Raw genomic sequence first — 17,727 nt, forward strand, 5'->3', positions numbered from 1 at the left:
TCTTCCATAGAACGGTTTGAGTTGTACAGATCCTAGCGCTTTAAAAGCCACATGTTATTCTACCTGACTGCTCTGGTTTACACGTTCGCGTTTGATATCTTACATTCAGAATTGCCAGATTAGAGTATAGCATCAATCATCCATTTATATGAAATGAAATGGGCTAATGAAGACGGACATTATGACTCATGCAGTGTGTTATGAGGGAAATTTTGTCCAGAAAATCTACTCTACCCTGTAAAGGGTTCTTTGACACGGAGCCTTGGTATTTCGCCCCATCCCATCGAAAAAGAGCTGTTCCGTCCCAGACGCCTCGAACTGCACCACTGACATGGGCAAATCACGATGAATCTTCTCGGCAAACACCCGGATGGACTAGTTAGTTAAAAGTAAGATAAGTTATTGGAAGTTGCGATTGCAAAAGTGTTCCATCGAAATTTCAATGACATACCGGAATGTATCACTGCTGTAATGGATGAAATACGTCATCAGCAGAAAAGAAAACCCTGGTTTTGAAATGGAACGAAGATAAATGTACCTTAAGAAATGAAATGAAATGGTGTTTTGCGGTCTTCTTTTCTGCTAATGAAGACTGGCATGCGTCATATTGTGTGCTGTGGAAGAATTTTTACTCGGACAACGCTCTACAGCCTACTTCTATTTCGCATACCATGCGTCAAAGATTATTTTACGACGTCCCGCCCAACTGTGAGCAAAGGTCATTTTACTTCCCATCCCTACGACTATACGTTGTTCCTTGCCAGCTCCTACGTCTTACCCTCTGACAAAGGGGAACCACGATAGAAATTCTAGATTTTCTCGGCCAACTCACTAGGGATCGAACACAGGAGCTCCTGGTTAGCGGGCCAGCGTCTTGCTCACTGAGCTACCGTCTTACGACTGAACCACTGTTCGGAACTAACATATTGTAAAGACTGTATTTGTAGAAAATTTTAATGAAGATCCCCAAATGAATTAACCAAATTACTTCAAACAAATCAATTTAGTTCAATAATTGAATCAACCTTTTATAGAAACAATAAACATCTCCAAGTGCGTTTCTTTTCTTTATCTAATGGCTACTACATTAAAATATAAATATTTACACACCATGAGCAGTTCTAAACACTGGTTCACCTATTGCTAAAAGTAATGAAATGTTCATCACGAAAATACATTAATAAATCTATGCTTGGTACTATATAGCAAGACTCCTCACTGATATCAAAGATTCTTTAGTCGTGTGGTTTTCTTTTTTACGAGAGGGAGAGTGAGAAGGGGGGGGGGGCGTTCACAGAACACAAACTAGTCATATTGTTTATCAAAGAGAGAGAGAGAGTAGGTCATTTCGTTTCTACTTAATGTTTAATCTAAATCTTTTATAGTTTGGTGTGAAATGAGAGAGAGAGAGAGAGAGAGAGAGAGAGTAGGTCATTTCGTTTCTAATTAACGTTAAATCTAAATCATTTCTAGTTTGATGTGAAATGGAAATGTATAAATATAATGAAAATGTATAATGAAATTTAATGAATTCTTGTTACCTGATGTTTTTTGTGAATAAAGATTATTATTATTAATCTGGTATATATCATTATGTTCAATTGTTTGCCTACAGTGGACATAAACAATGACAGAAGACCGCAGAACCTGTATAAAACCGTCCGTGTGAAGTGTTTCGAACAAAAAAGTAGAAATCTACATTGTCAGAAAAAACATTTTCTAAAATCTCCAACTATTTAACTTACAAATTGAAAACGTGCCTTTTCTTTGCTGGACCTTTTCTATGGAATTTACTACCACATCAATGAAACAATTAACGTCAGTGGGCCATTTAAAAAACTCAAACATTCTTGTTTCAAAACACTAATCTGCAAATAATCAGAGAACATAACAACCAACAGCGCCTTAGAAACTGTTCTTCGAAGGAATTATTAGTGTATATGTTTTCACTCGTCGCTTCAGTCAGTTTTCCTTTGGCGTTCGTCACTTCCGATTCATGACACCTGTATTATTCATCTATCTTAGCAATGAATTCTGTGTTAAAATTATATTTGGAATGTGTTTAACCAGTACTATCACATAGTTGATAATGACTGACACCAATATTGCCCTTTAAGTTTTTATTTCAATAATTCGCTTGCACGTAGGATCTTTAGCTTTGGGAGAAAATTAGTTGACTACTCGGGCATTTGCCGTGACAGAACGCTATCCATTTCCATTTTATAAACCAAAAAAAACTATTTGAAAAGACGGATTATCGAATTGCTTGTTGTTTTGTTTTAATTTGTATTATGTATGCTTCATTAAATCATATTACATTCGCTTTCGTTGTGTCGTCTCTGAATCTGAATTATTAAAATTCAAATAGATTTATTGATGCATAAAGTTGTAAAGGTATATTGTATTATTAGTATTACATAACATGGTGATCAATCAGGGAAAGTTAATCCTTTATTCTCAGATATCATCTCTATACGTTTCACTACCTTTTGGCATGATTAAATGTTAGTGATAAAAGATTAATGTACAGATTAACGCGTTCGTTTTAGTGAAATGTAAGATGATGCTAAATTCTATGACATACGAATACAAAGAGTAGATTTAAGATGGATGAGGTCGTTCTGGACGAAAGCGCCAAATTTTCCATAGATCCGTAACTTTTAAAATATATTATGGCAGCCATCTGGGATCTTCAAGATGTGATCTATGCAATCGCATATTTTTGACCAATATTCAGCTTCTAGGATTGCAATCAAATTGATTGAAGATGCCAATGATACTGACCTTCACCCTGAACAAGTAAGAATGGGCTATCTATATAAATATGAACTGCTGGCTACGGGTGTGATTCCATCATAGAACACTGCAAGACGTATTCCCATCTTCTCTAGCCCTGTTGATCATATTCCTCAGTGTGTTGAGGGGAATTACACTCAAAAACTGCTGGACTGAGTGATGATTCCTGTCCCAAATAACGACGGGTTAACAGTCGGGTTAACGTTCAATCCACCACTGTGTTACAAATCAATCGGGATTAACCGGAGATCTAAATATTTTAACGTAAAAGTGTATAATAACAATTACAGCTACATTACGTCACAACCCGCGAAATTTATTATGAGTAATTATCCCGAGAATAACAGAATAATGTAAAAGAACTCCGTGATAAACGAGGCTATAAAAAATGGCTGCAAGCGTCAACTATGGGTAATCGCAATATAGAAGGTTTGTGTTATATGTTGGATCACACAACAGACGAACAATTTTTTGACTGGACCATATCTTGTTATGTATTGTTTCAATAAACTAAATATAAATATGACTTCCATTAGTCGTAGGTCTACTGACCGGCCGATAAAAAGCTTCCCACACAGATTTCTCGTCCATTACTTAAGTAATATGTGCCATTTCATCCTTCCAAAACGACTTGCAAGGGGAACTACAATTTCTGAATAGAAATTTCTGTTGACTCAGCTTAAAACGAAGAAATAAGAGACCAGAATGGATTTTGATTTTTAATGCCTCTAAATTTTTACTTTAATAATTAATTTCGTGGCATGGCTAGACTACTTATTTCGGTCTGATCGACTTTATTTGCATTGTGGGTAGTAATTACTGCTTCTAGAGAATAAAGGCAACCAAAACATTTTCAACTTTGAATTTCTCCAAGAATGTTTTAAAGATGAAACATGCATTCTGAAAACAGACAAAGCTTATTTTTCTACCTGTACTCTGAAAATATTTAAAACGAATTCATGCTCCCATAAGATTTTTAAAAGCAGTCAATAGAGGTTATCGATCGGATAGAGTAGCGAACGATATCTGAAAAGGGTTTTAAGTCAATAAATTAGATGAAATGAAGTGAAATGGGGTTTAACGTTCTACTGTTCTGCTCCGGTGGGACTAATGCAGGCGCGCGTAAACCATACAGTGTGCTATGAAAGAAATTTTGTCCGGATAATGGCGCTACGCCTTGCTCTTACTTCGAATGCCAACTGTCTATGTTACGTAAAGGCCGATGTGTACACGGGACATCGGCTTTCGCCCCATTCAAACGATAATAAGTTGTCCCTTGCCAATCCCTGTCTGCACCACTGACAAGGGGGAATCACACCTGAAAATCCAGATGAACTGTCTTGGCCAATACCGGGAGAGAACACGAGACCTCCAGGTTAGCGAACCAACGTCTTACTCACTAAGCCACTACGGTTTCCTAAAATAGATGAACCGATTCTACATTTTTGCTCAGAAGCGTTCATTAGCAGCTTTTGTCGAATATCAGACGTCAATATATTACGTGTTTCGTAAAAGATTGTTTATTATTAAAATTTTAGCAAAGAAAATCTATACAATAATGAATAGACTTTAGAGCAAAAAAACGAAAAGAATAATTTGGTTTAAACAACCTAACATCATTGATTTCTTTGTTTTATGTTTTTATCAAACTAGAAGTCATTCTGTGCGTTTGAAATAAACCATAAAAACAAACCATTCGATATATTTAATTACAACAATTCTATAACAATACGGACCTTGTACACATCGACTTGGTCGGTTTCAAGAAAGACATATATTGTCCACCATCTTGTATACATAAGGTACGATTGTCAAAGTATCCGTAAGATAATTCAAAGGATGTGTATTATGTGTGGTTTAATGGTCGAGAGCGAGACATTAAGTAATATATTGAAACAACACGAGTGACGTTAGTCACGAGTTGTTATTTCAATATGTTACGCAATGGCTTAAGCTCGACAACATTAAACAACTTAAAATACTGACACTCGCACGTGCTTTGCAATGAAATACGTCCAAAATTTGATCTAGTATAAATAATGTACGCTTGGCACATTGCCCCTACCATTATTTGGAATATCAAAGGATGGCGTCACATCTGTATTTAAATACTGGTATTTGTCTCGAGTATATACGAATGGACCTAGGTCTTTCGTACCAACTGAATATTTAGACTCATTTCCTTCCCAGGCCTTCCGCTCTAGAACCCGTGGCGGATTAGGACAAATGAGAACCTGTGCTAGTTAAGTTTGAGGCCCCCTACTTGGACCTTGAAGGAGGTAGGCCTTGACATGCTTACACAGGCAGTCCGGCATACATGCTCAGAAAATTTTGGAGTAGTTAAGACTTAGCCAAATGTTTGAATTATCAGGGAAGATCTGCCCGGTATCCCCCGCCCGCGGCCAACGGGGACCGGTGCTTAAGCACAATGGTATATCCGAAACTATATATATTCACCACTGAACGGTGGAATGCAGACTGAACTTTTTCGAATCTAACCATATGAGTCTCTTGTTTAGCGAGGACAGTAATAAATATAAAGTTTGTTAAATCAGTTAATTCGACTTAAATCTCGGCGCATATGCCTAACATGTATTTAATCAATGGGTTTTTTTACACTACCGATTGACAAGAATTTGCATGAACCGGAAGTGCGACACCACAGGCATATGGCACTACCCGACTCGCGAGGTCTTTACACTCGAGGGACACTCCGAACAGACGAATAGAAAAGCAAACAAAAATCACAAATATATGCTCATATATATCGGGTGGTCCATAAAAAACGGGTACATTATTTAAAGTAGAATATTTCAAAAAAGTATTGCACCTGTCCAGATTGTAAGTCCACAGGTTTTTTTTTTTGTTTTGTTTTTTGTTTTTAAAAAAAGTATGTCAAATCATGTTTCGCCGGATTGAGACGTCACATACACACTCATATTAGTTTACATAATCAAAATGTCCCTCGCCTTGCCCGTAAGCCCATTTCCCATCCAGAAATATAATTTCTTATTTCTTCAAAGCTTATTTATGCTCATTTTCTGTAACTGGTTTCGTACGTTCGAGAGACTGTTCCAGGTGACGTAATCCATCGGGTGCATGTCCGGAACTGCAGTCGTCACTGGGGTAGATTGTTTTATGGATATTAAATTAAGAGCCACGCATGACATTAGGAGTAATTATTTCATACCTCCTCGAGATAGTTCTGTGGCGGCAATCGCGTGTTTATTAAAACCCATTAATTCATCTTTTAAAAAAAAGACTATTCGCCGCCCCATTTCCCGGACCTAAATCAGATGGATTACGCCTTCTGGAACAGTCTCTCGGAAAAGGTTTATGAAGGACCATCTAAGGAAAATGAACTGAAAGATACAAATCGTGCAAAATAGGCAGAAATAAGCTTAAAAGAAATAACAAATTCGATTTCTGTGATTTGACATTCCTTTTTAAAACTCAAACTATTTTTAACACAATGTGAGCGGTGCACCTGCAATATCCATTTATACTCTTCAAAAAAGTAGGGGAATATTCAGAAACAATACAAAACTGCGGAAATGCACTGCTGTTTTTATTAGAGGTAACCAGTGTATGTTAATAACAGGCCAATTGCCTACACATGAACATAAACAGTTCATATGGGCGGCTTACCTGACGGCCCCATTTCACTCGTCAAAAGTGAAAATGGACGTTTTTGATTTTTGTCTTAATAATGAGTAATTGCTCCACCAGTCCTCAGACATTCAGCAATTCGTCAGTAAATCTTATGCAAGAACATATAGGAAAGCAAACATGGATAGATAAACCAGCACGCGGCAGTTTTCATCAACCCTTCCTTGAAGTGTCAAAATTGACAATGAACCCCTCCCACGTGTATTGCGCTATTGCGTGTCGCGTGTGCAGCTCAGTGATTCTGTTGGGGTGATATCTTCTTCATCTGTGAACATACTCTCAAAGCATGTCAAGTGTCCATGACTATTTATTATATCACAACCTGCATGGGTATTTGCATTTCAATATCCCCTACTTTTTTTTTGAGGAGTACAGTACATGTAAAATTTTAATGATATAGGTACACTTATTCCACCTTAATTAGTGTACTCGGTTGTTTTTTTGTCCGGTATAGTATTTTCTAAATCACAAGCGTCAAAGTTGTACATTTGAAACTTTAATGATATATGTACACTTATTCCACTTTAATTAGTGTACTCGTTTTTTTTTTGTCTGGGCTATCCGGTATATTATTTTTTTTTTTTTTTTTTTTTTTTTTCCGCACCCCCACCCCCAATTTTTTTTTTTTTTTTTTTTTTTATTATTTCTTTTTATCATTTTATACATGCATCAGTTCATTTATATCCCATTTATTAAACTTTATTTTTCAATGTTTTAAATATAATTTTATATTCTCTTTATCACCTCTTCACTTATTTTATATAGAGCTTTGAGATATAATTCATCTGACTTTACTTATATTACTTATAAATTATTTATTATTGTATATACTATTTCGAAATCTTGTTAGTATTAAATAATGTCTATCATTTATATGTATGGAAAGGGCTTTTCTAAGTTTTTGAAACTTGTGCTCAATCCTTTTGATATTTGTCAATAAAATATGTTTAAACTAAAGTTGTACATTTGAAACTTTAATGATATAGGTACAATTATTCCACTTTAATTAGTGTACTTGGTTTTTTTTCTGGACCACCCCATATAGTATTTTCTAAATCACAAGAATCAACGTCTTTAATTAGCAATATTTATCGGGAAAAAAAATAAGTCATAATTAAGAATTACAATTAAAAACCAGACAACCTTTACTTCTAAGTTGGCTATTACGTTCACTGATCTAATTAAAGCACCAAGTCATGTGCCGTCATGTGCCGTCAATATAGGTTATAGTATTTCACTTTGAAGAGACCTCAGCCTTAAGAATACAGTACGTAAGAGCTAAATCGGCCCAATGCAGATTTTTCGTTTGGTCTCAAATTAGACATGTATTCACATGTCAAGCCCATAATCAGCTCTTTATACCATCGAATGGTTCTGATTTTCAAGAGACTTAAACACAAATTGTCAATTAATAATTTAATTAAAAAATGAATAATCGAGTCTGTTTATTATCGTAACAACGGTAGGAATGATAACCGAGACTAAACGGCCATAACTCCGCTCAGAATGAAGTAGTTTGTCTGAAATTACTTTGTTGTACCAATCGGGCTAACGGTGACCGGCATACGCCATGTAGTGTGATATCAGTGTATAAATTCTAATCTTTTAGAGGCATTTAGTAACTGGATACAGCAATAAAATATAACACATACATGTACTTATGCAAAAACAGTTATTTATTTAATTGGGCTAATACTGTAATACAAGCATGTGGGGCAAATATATACAGAAAAACTATAACAACAGTTCATGAAACCATACATAGCTACAACAAGATAGATGTATTAATTCTATTTTAGTTGGTTCAACAAGTGGAACCCGGCCTTTAACACCCCATCCGCACGACCGGACAACTTTTCTTGTCAGGCCCACCAACCAGTTTCGCTGACATGGTGAAACCAGACTGGAAAATCACAAACAACTCTCTCGTCAAAAGACTTACTTATCTGGAAAAATTTCAAAAATAACATCAAACTATGACTAAGTATATGTCAAAAGACTGTTACGTTCATGTTCGTAAGCGAGATTAATAAATAACTGGTCTGATTCCAATTTCTAACTCAGTGGCAAATAACTCGTCTGAAACCGATCACGGATTGGAATTAAATAATTGGGATCAAAGTTCACTACTCTAGATTCTGTCAACCAGTGGCAATACTCAATAGTTTTCGCTAGGTAGACAATCAAACCTACGATGACGTTTAAAAATTGTTCACGTGACATAAATGGGCGCCTGTGATCTGGAAGCCTCGGGTGACGACTCACTAACGATTCGGTTTCTAGTTCCGACCACTAGTCGTGAAAAAATTGTAACTGAAGCTCGCCCAGGATGTCCCAGATTCTATTCCTGTTTTGGCCGAGAAAGTTGCTAGTGATTTTCCAGCCTGGTACTGGATGGTGACACTGGCAAAGAACATCGTCTGGTTGTGCGGGTGGGACGGTAAAGACCGGGGTCCATCTGTGTACTCGTTGACGTGTGCGTCCAGGAACCCTTGAAAGTTGGAATTCAAATAAATAATAGTTTAAAGTACCGGTGCGTGATTTGCATCTTTCAGAAAATATCAAATTTCTCGCGCCTAAATCCACGCTTATATGGCCCATTGTCGTCATCAAGAGTCCTTTTGGTTCAGAAAGGAATGACGTTAAACTATTTCATGTTTTCCTTGTCCGTCTCCGCTTCCAAAAGCTAGCCCCACTCCTATCCCGTCTTAATGTTGTAAATTGTGAATAGAACGCCAACACACGTTTTCTTTTGCATTAAATATCAATTATCTTCTTCGAATAACTCAGCAATGATAAAATCAATAATTATAGAGAAAAAATGAATGGTTTGTTACTAATTGGAGCTGAAAAGAGTAAGTAAGAATAAACATTAACGTATTGGCGTACACTGAAAAAAAAATGGAGCTGAGAGATAAAAGTAAGAAGAAACCTTAAAGGACAATGTTAATTTTAACAAACAGATCTTTGCTACGATTGATCTGTAACGAAGATTTGAAGAATCAGGAAGTGACGCAAAACACGGAAAATACGAATTATCCTTATTATTGAACTTAAGAGCTATAACAAATATACAGTCAAATTTCAGCTCACTGATATTTCCGTTGAAAGTGTCATGGAATTGTGATCCAATGTTTAAATCAAATTCCACCACTTCGGCTCTTTTCCTGGTGTCTTGTAAAATATGGTCGATCAAACGCGCTTTATTAAACATACATTATGCAAGAGCTAAATTTGCCTATTGCAGCCCTTTCTTTAAACCTGAAATGTTATCTAAATTATTAATTAGACATTAATTAACTTATCCAGACCATAATCAACTATCGATGTCGTCGCTAGCCTGCGATATTTACTGGATTAGGATCCGATCTGCTGCTCTACGCTCATTCATGATTAAATCAAGAAATGGATAATCGAGACTTTATAGTTTATCGTACCGAATTTATTAATGGTGACCGAGGCTAGGCCCAAAATTCAATCGCTAAATTCTCGGTTCAGAGTGGATCAAGTTGGCTGAAATTTTCAGCAAATTGCCTTTACATTATATAGTTTTTAACTATTATAGTGAGAACTGCCAGCTCTATCTAATCTCCAATAAGGTATCTTTAATGTGAGCCAGATTTTTTTTTATATAAAAACGTCTACTGGTACTACATCATACATCATTGATGCATACATGTGGTCATGTATTGTTTCTTCTTCTTGTTCTTGGGCGACACTCTTATACCCCCCCCCCCCCCCACACACACACACTCAAATCTCCAAGGCTCCGTCAATTCGACTACGATCGATATGAAACTCGGCATGCTTGTTCCTTCGACAACTGTATATCGATTTGTAGACTTTAAGTTTTGATATGATGATTGTGATGATGTCATGGCAGTTTCTGGTTCAGGAGGTATGCTTGTACTTGTTTTATTCACGGGCGGGTCCTGTAAGTCGATGGAACTAAACCAAAGCGCAGAATTATTTTACTCCGACTTGATTGGTCTAAACAATGGGATGGTTTAGAAGCAATACAGAGATACACGAAACTACATGATACAAGCGGGACTGGCCGGGCAAGTGTGCCTAGTCTTTCGTAAGAAACGGAAAACTGTAGCCAACATGTATGCACATTGGCGTGAACATCAATACATCCAGGTAGCATTTACTCTTGGAAATTGAAACAACACTGCTACCCGAGCAACATTTTCCAACCACGTACTGCACACGTAACCATAGAAATACAAACTACTCCATCTTTGTCCCATAATAACTGTAGTACAGCGTTGACCATTCATGCTGTTATAATCGTTATTATAGTGGGCGTTGGTGAGGCGACAGGAAGGTAAAATTAATTGGGGGAGGGGGAGTGATCGAGGCAGATGGTTATCCCGCCCCCTTTTTGTGTGCAACATCCTCACGAGTAACAAAAAGAGAGAGAGAGAGAGAGAGAGAGAGAGAGAAATGGGGTTTAACGTCCACTCGATACAAACCAGGTCATTTCGGGACTAACATATTGTTTAATTTTATTTGAATAATTCGCTTGCGCGTAGGGGTCTTTAGCAGTGGGAGGAAACCGGAGGACCCGGAGAAAACCCACGAGGTTGGACAGGCTACCCTACTCCTTGTCACGTACAACCGGGGATTCGAAACCACGCCAGTTGACTCAATGACAGGCTTTATGATACAGCACGCACGTGCTAACCATGCGGCCACCCAACGCCCCAGTAACAAAAAGAGGCCCGTCAATGTTTAGTGATAATGTTTTAACTCCATGCATATACTTAATGTGGTTGGCTTTTATAAATCAATGAAAATATTTCTACTTTAAAGTGGCTATTTTAAGTCTCTAACTCAGTATCATCCAAAGTCTTCGACATTGAAAACACGAATTATTTGTCTATTTAAATCCACATTGATGTTGTGGTCTTACCGGGAAAATATGGGCTTCTGGTATCCAATATGTAAGACAAAATAAACATTTTACCATTGGTACACGAATCGTGAACAATAATTCGCTTCAGCGCCATTTCTAACAAGGGACTCGGAGACATATTCCACAAGTCATGTCAAACGGTGACGGCATATTCTTATCTGGAGAGCATGCGCAATAAATACTATCGGTGTAGACTATAACAACCAGACGCTAGAGATTGCCATTCGATTGGGACCGAACATAACTGATTTGAATTTAGAGTAAAAATAGAAACGATTGAATGTAAATCAGTTTAGATACATATTGCATTATTGTATGCGTTGCGACCCATTTGTGTAAAGTCCCAAATATTAGCGATTTAGCTCCTTTAAAGCTGAAAAGCAAAATGACAATAGGTCGCAAAACAATAGTTTAAATAAACAATTGTTTAAAGTACCGGTGCGTGATTTGCATCTTTCACGGCTAAATCCACGCTAACATGTAGGCTACCCAAAATATCAACGATATATAATTTACCATTTTGGATTCAGCATGGTTTAAGAACAGACCCATCAAAAAATATTTGCGAACATGTTAAGATCGTGGTGGGTGTGTTTTAATATCATAGACATCATTCAATAAACAAACTTGTAATTGGAGACCAGCCTACCGTAGATGATGGAACGTTCAGCTTGGAAGAAATGTAGACCTGTTTTGTTGAAGAAGAGAGAAAATGGAAAACGTAAAGTGTGCCATTTACATAAGGGTCAGCATAGATCTTTAACAAATGGGTTCCAATTAGAAACCAACTTTTTACAAAGGATTTCCTCGTATCCATTTTACTGGAATTACACCCAGAGACTTCACGTTAAAAATAGTTTAACAATCACGAACATTTTCCCGTATTGTCTTATAAACTTTAAATCATTAGACCAAATACCACTTTAGTTTACTGATTATAATCAATAGCCTATGTTCAAACATTTATAACTTCTTTTCCATTTACAAATAAACTATTTGTTATTTTATAGCAAATAGATTAAACAATAAGGACCAAGTGTTTATTGTTCTATATAGCTGAAACAATAATTTATATTAGCCCATATTACTTCAACATTCCAGAAACGCCATTGTTCTTTTGTCTTTGCAAATAGATAAACGCTAATGACTATTGTTCTGTATCTAGCTACATAATGAACTGAAATGAAATAAAATGGGGTGAAGACGGGCATACGCCATTCAGTGTGCTTTGAAGGAATTTGTGTCCGGACAGCGGCACTATACGTTCTAGTCTTATGTCGAATTCCAACTGTCAAGGTTTCTTTTACGTGCACGCCAATATGTACACGGGACATTGGTTTTTCGCCCCATCCGAACGACTGTACGTAGTTCCTTGCTAGGCCCTCCCCACGGAACCAATGACAACTTTCTTTGGTCAACAGATGGAGCGAACGTCTTACATTATCTTTTGCTGGCTCCCCAGTCACGTTTGATTTAAAGGTATGATCAAGCAGATTTTACTCCAAACCTGCTATAGATCTCCCCCTATCATCGTTTTTAATACAATATCAAGATTTTAAGTCATCAATAAATCATCTCATTTATGGCCACTGGCAACGATCATGGGATCTTGCAGGCACAGACAAACTTCGTCACATCAAGCCTTTCCTTAGAGATAGGCCCAACTCCTATTGTAACAAGTTGTATTGTGTCGCTCTCGCATTGGTCATACATTTTTTAATCACAATTTTTCATCTTAAAGCGAGATCAAAATATTACCGTTGTCAGACATTACACATTTGTTTTCTCAACCGCAGCTGTATTGTAAGATCCTAAACTTTTTGAAAGAGACACAATTTTATTACAAATAACCCGCTTTTCTTCCATTTCAATTGTTTATATTCATAAAGTATTTGATATTTATTTTTAATTTTATATATGTGATATTAGTTTTTATTTATGGATATAAATATATTTATGTGATTTCTTTTATTTTGTCTCGAATAATTTCACCATATGTTTGGCGCAATATAGCCCAGTTGGAGATGTTCCTCATAGCACACACTGCATGGCGTATGCTGGTCTTCGTTTGACCGATTGGTGCAGGAAAATCGGACGTCAAACTTCGTTTCTACGGCATATTTTTGTTTAATTTACAAAAAGAAAAACGATGGTTGTCCGTCATGTCCCCTGAGACTTTAAAGATGCATTCCCACCCAAAGTACTTATAGGGTAGTTATTTCCAATATAAACAAAATGAAATGAAATGGGGTTTAACGTCCTACTGTCCTGCTCCGATTGGCTAATGAAGACGGGCGTACGCCATACAGTGTGCTATGAGGGAAATTTTGCCCGGGCAGCGGCACTATGGCCTACTCTTATATCGAATTCCAACTGCCAAGGGATCTTTTAAGTGCATTTCAATGTATACACGGGACCTCGGTTTTTCGTACCATCCGAACGACTAGACAGCTGACCTTGTCAGGCCCTCCGTCCTGCATCACTGACAAGGGGAAACAACGCTGGAAAATCTGGATGAACTTTCTCGGCAAATGCAGGGATCGAACACCCGACCTCCACGCTAGCGAGCCAGCGTCTTACCCACTTAGTCACCGACCCCCCTATTTCCAATATAAGTATCGCATATGTGGTAAATATGGCAAGTAGAGACACCTAATCTGGATTCGCGGATCAATCACAGACGGAGCCCATAGTACCAAAATGGAAGGGTGTCACTATCAGACAGCCTCTCTACTCGAGTGATGTAATGTATTGATCTAATTGCTACGGCTTGTAAGAGCATTGAAAGACGTAAACATGACAATTCTCGCATCGCACACTGTATGGCACATGCACTCAGTCTTCGTTAGCCCTGTTCGTTTTATTTCAGAAAAACAACATATTGTCGAAAACACAGAACGTCATGATCAAACAAGTTATCTCCCTTTACTATTGCCAAGATATTGTAACGTATTGGTTCGTATCCTGGCTTTAAGTTTCACACTTATTCTCTTAAGCTGCGCGTTCGATCATAAGGAGATTTTCTCCGGGTCCACCGGTTTCCTTCCATAGCTAAAGTCCCATACACAGAAGCGAATTATTGAAACAAAATTGAACCATATGTTAGTCCCGAAATGACTTAGTTCGTGTCGAGTGGATGTTAAACCTCATTTCTCTCTTCATTTCAGTTGTCTACATGTTAACCGGTCAAATCGGTTCTAGCCAAATTTGGTAGATAGTTTGATATTGTTCAGGTGAATTAATTTTTATATAGGGAAAAGTTCCACTACGTTCAATCACATCGACATGCGTACACATGTAAAACGGGGACCGCTTCGCCACAAACACACCAAACAATTCAGTTTGAGTAGAGTGAATTCACATAGTCAAATGATACAAATATTTGAACTTAAAATTCACGTTGATTAAAGATACATTATGGGAGATAAGATAAAGAGATGGCAGTTCTCGCTATAATAGTTAAAAACTAGATAGTGTAAAGGTAATTTGCTGAAAATTTCAGTCAAATTGATCCACTATGCGCCGAGAACAAAGCGGGTGAAATTTTTGCATAGTCTCGGTCATCATTACTAAAATCATTAATATAAACAGCATAATCTCGATTATCCACTGTTTTGATTTAATTATCAATGGCCGTTAAGCGGCATATAGGAATCTAATCCAGCCAACATTGAAGGCTAGCCTTGACATCGATAGTTTATTATGGTCTGGATAAGTTAATTAATGTCTAATTGATAATTTAGATAACATTTCAGGCCTAAAGAAAGACTTGTAATAAGCAGATTTTGCTCTTGCATAATGCATGTTTAATTAGTTAGAATTGTTGATTCTATCTGTGCTTCTATTGTATGTTTTCGAGAACCTAGTGCATTATACTTATCTAAACATCTCTAACGGGAATACTGCTTTATGTGGTTTTGTATTCTGGAAGACAATGAACAATGAGCCGAGATAACAGTGGGAATATATTGAGCATTTTAATCAAAATAACAACTTTACATAAACACGACTGAAGGTAATTAAATGTTGAAATAAGTATTATAATATAAAATATTGGTTTGGACAGATCCTTATATAATGTGGGGGAACAAACCTGGCATACAATAAGTCACCATACAATAATGGAGAGTCTTTTTTTGAGCACTCACACGTGGATTTGTTATCCTTTTACATTATAAATATTTATTTTATGATCAGTAGTGGAATACCGCGTTTTATCAGTGAAATAAAAGTGTTATTCCACTGGCTAGTTGTTTTTACCTAAAATGATTGTAAAATCATAAAATAAATAGAACATTTGTTGTTTTGTCGTGAATAACATATTTTATTTCATCTCTAAGCTAGAAAACGTTTATATTTTCACGAATGCGTAGCATGAGTGAAAATATAAGCTTTCTTGCTTCTCGATGAAATAAAATATGTTATTCAATCTAAAACGACAAATATCCTCTATGTATTCCAGAATTGTAACATAAGAAAAATTGCCGTGATAGTCAATGGTGACAGTAGTGAAACCACCTATGTGGTATGGCTAATACGGGCCTTCCATAACTAACAAATGGAAAGTATAGCTTCATTTTTAGTAATTAGGCTATTCTATGTTTAAATTGGGTAATCATTAATGTGTCAGGGACTAATTAATTGAAAGACGGATAGAAAAATAACTTTCCAGCGATGCATTAAACGAGTTCAGTTCGATTCGAATTCGATCTGTTATTAAGTTCAAGGCACGTAAATGTGAATGTGCCAGAAAATAATTTACATTTTTGAAAAGAGAAATAAAAATACTTCCCAATAGTAAATGAAAAACTTCAGAAATTTCGTATTAAGACCTGTTTGGTATTCCATACCCAATAAGCAACAAAGCGACTCTTTTGTCTAATCTTTACTTTAGTGTTATACAATTACAGATTCTTACACGGTTCCCGTTTCTGACCCACTATATCTTATACAAAACTATCATCCCGTTGGTTTTCACTGACACACATTATTATATATGTTTTGTTCTTAAAGATGCCGTCCTGCAAACAAACTATGTTATTTGATATTTGGATTTAAAGATATTCAAACTTATTTATCTGTCAAGCGTTTGCTTTAAATCTCTCTCAGAACATTTTAATCTTAAGAAAACTGCCCCATGGTGAAAGCATCTGCCAACTTCGTTTTCATCCGTCTGATCGCCGAGTCTACTCGTTTAAGTCTTTCTCAATGGTCTCACGAGCGTTAGCCATTTTGATGACCACGTAACAAGCGCTTCTTAAAATACGCCACTCGAGCAGACAGATTGCCTGTTAGTGACACCCTTAAATTTTGGTCCTGTGGGACCTCGTCGGTGTTTTATCAGGGTATTCAGATTGAGTGTCTCTACTTTCCATATTAACCAAATATGCCACAATTTTATTGGAAATAGCTACCCTATAAGAAATACATCTTTAAAGTCTCAATAAACCTGAAGGGCAACCATCGTCTTCCCTTTTGGGAATTAAATAAAATGAAACAGTAGAACGTTGTTTACCATCCGAGTTTCCTGCATCAATTGATCGAAATGAGACGGGCATACGCCATGCAGTGTGATATGATGGAAATCTTTATTTTGTTCGAAATTGTCCGCCCTACACAGTTTCACAACACTTGACGCAATGACATACATTATGAACTAAAGCGCACGACGCATTTCAACATTCTTTTCTATAACTTGTTACCGGAACCGGAAGTCCATAAAACCTATCCGTATAACTGACGCATTGCGTAAACATTACAGTGTGTGTGGGTTATCAACCATATTAACTAATACAGAAATACAACATGCAGCCTCGAGATTATCCCCGAAACCGGAAGTCAATAAAATATATCAATAGGCCTATGCCATACATGAAGTATAAAGTAAACAAAGATGGGTGCACGAATGGATTAAGTCACACGCGAGAAGGGATTACAACCCAACAAAGACAACAGGTATACATCCCCAGAGAAGGCAATAACGTATTTCAAAAGGCCTAAAATATAAATGTAATAAACAAAGTTGGATTAAATCACAACCCAACAAAGACAAGATAAATAGCTGATGTATATTGCTAAGGAAGACATGTAATATGAAACATAAAATTATGGAAGAATTCACCCTTACACAAGACTAAAACAGAACTTCAGGAAGTCAAGTGTGTCACCTTGGCCAAGGAGACTATGTCAAACTTAAAGACGTTGCTATGACATTGTATACTGAATAATTACCAAAAAAATTTGAGAGAGAGAGAGAGAGAGAGGGAGAGAGAGGGAGCAAATGGGGGTTCACATAAACTCAACACAAACTAGGTCATTTCTGCACTAACATAAAAATGGTA

The sequence above is a fragment of the Patella vulgata genome, chromosome 8 (genome assembly GCF_932274485.2).
Source record: "Patella vulgata chromosome 8, xgPatVulg1.2, whole genome shotgun sequence".
In the NCBI taxonomy this organism is placed as follows: Eukaryota; Metazoa; Mollusca; class Gastropoda; family Patellidae; genus Patella; species Patella vulgata.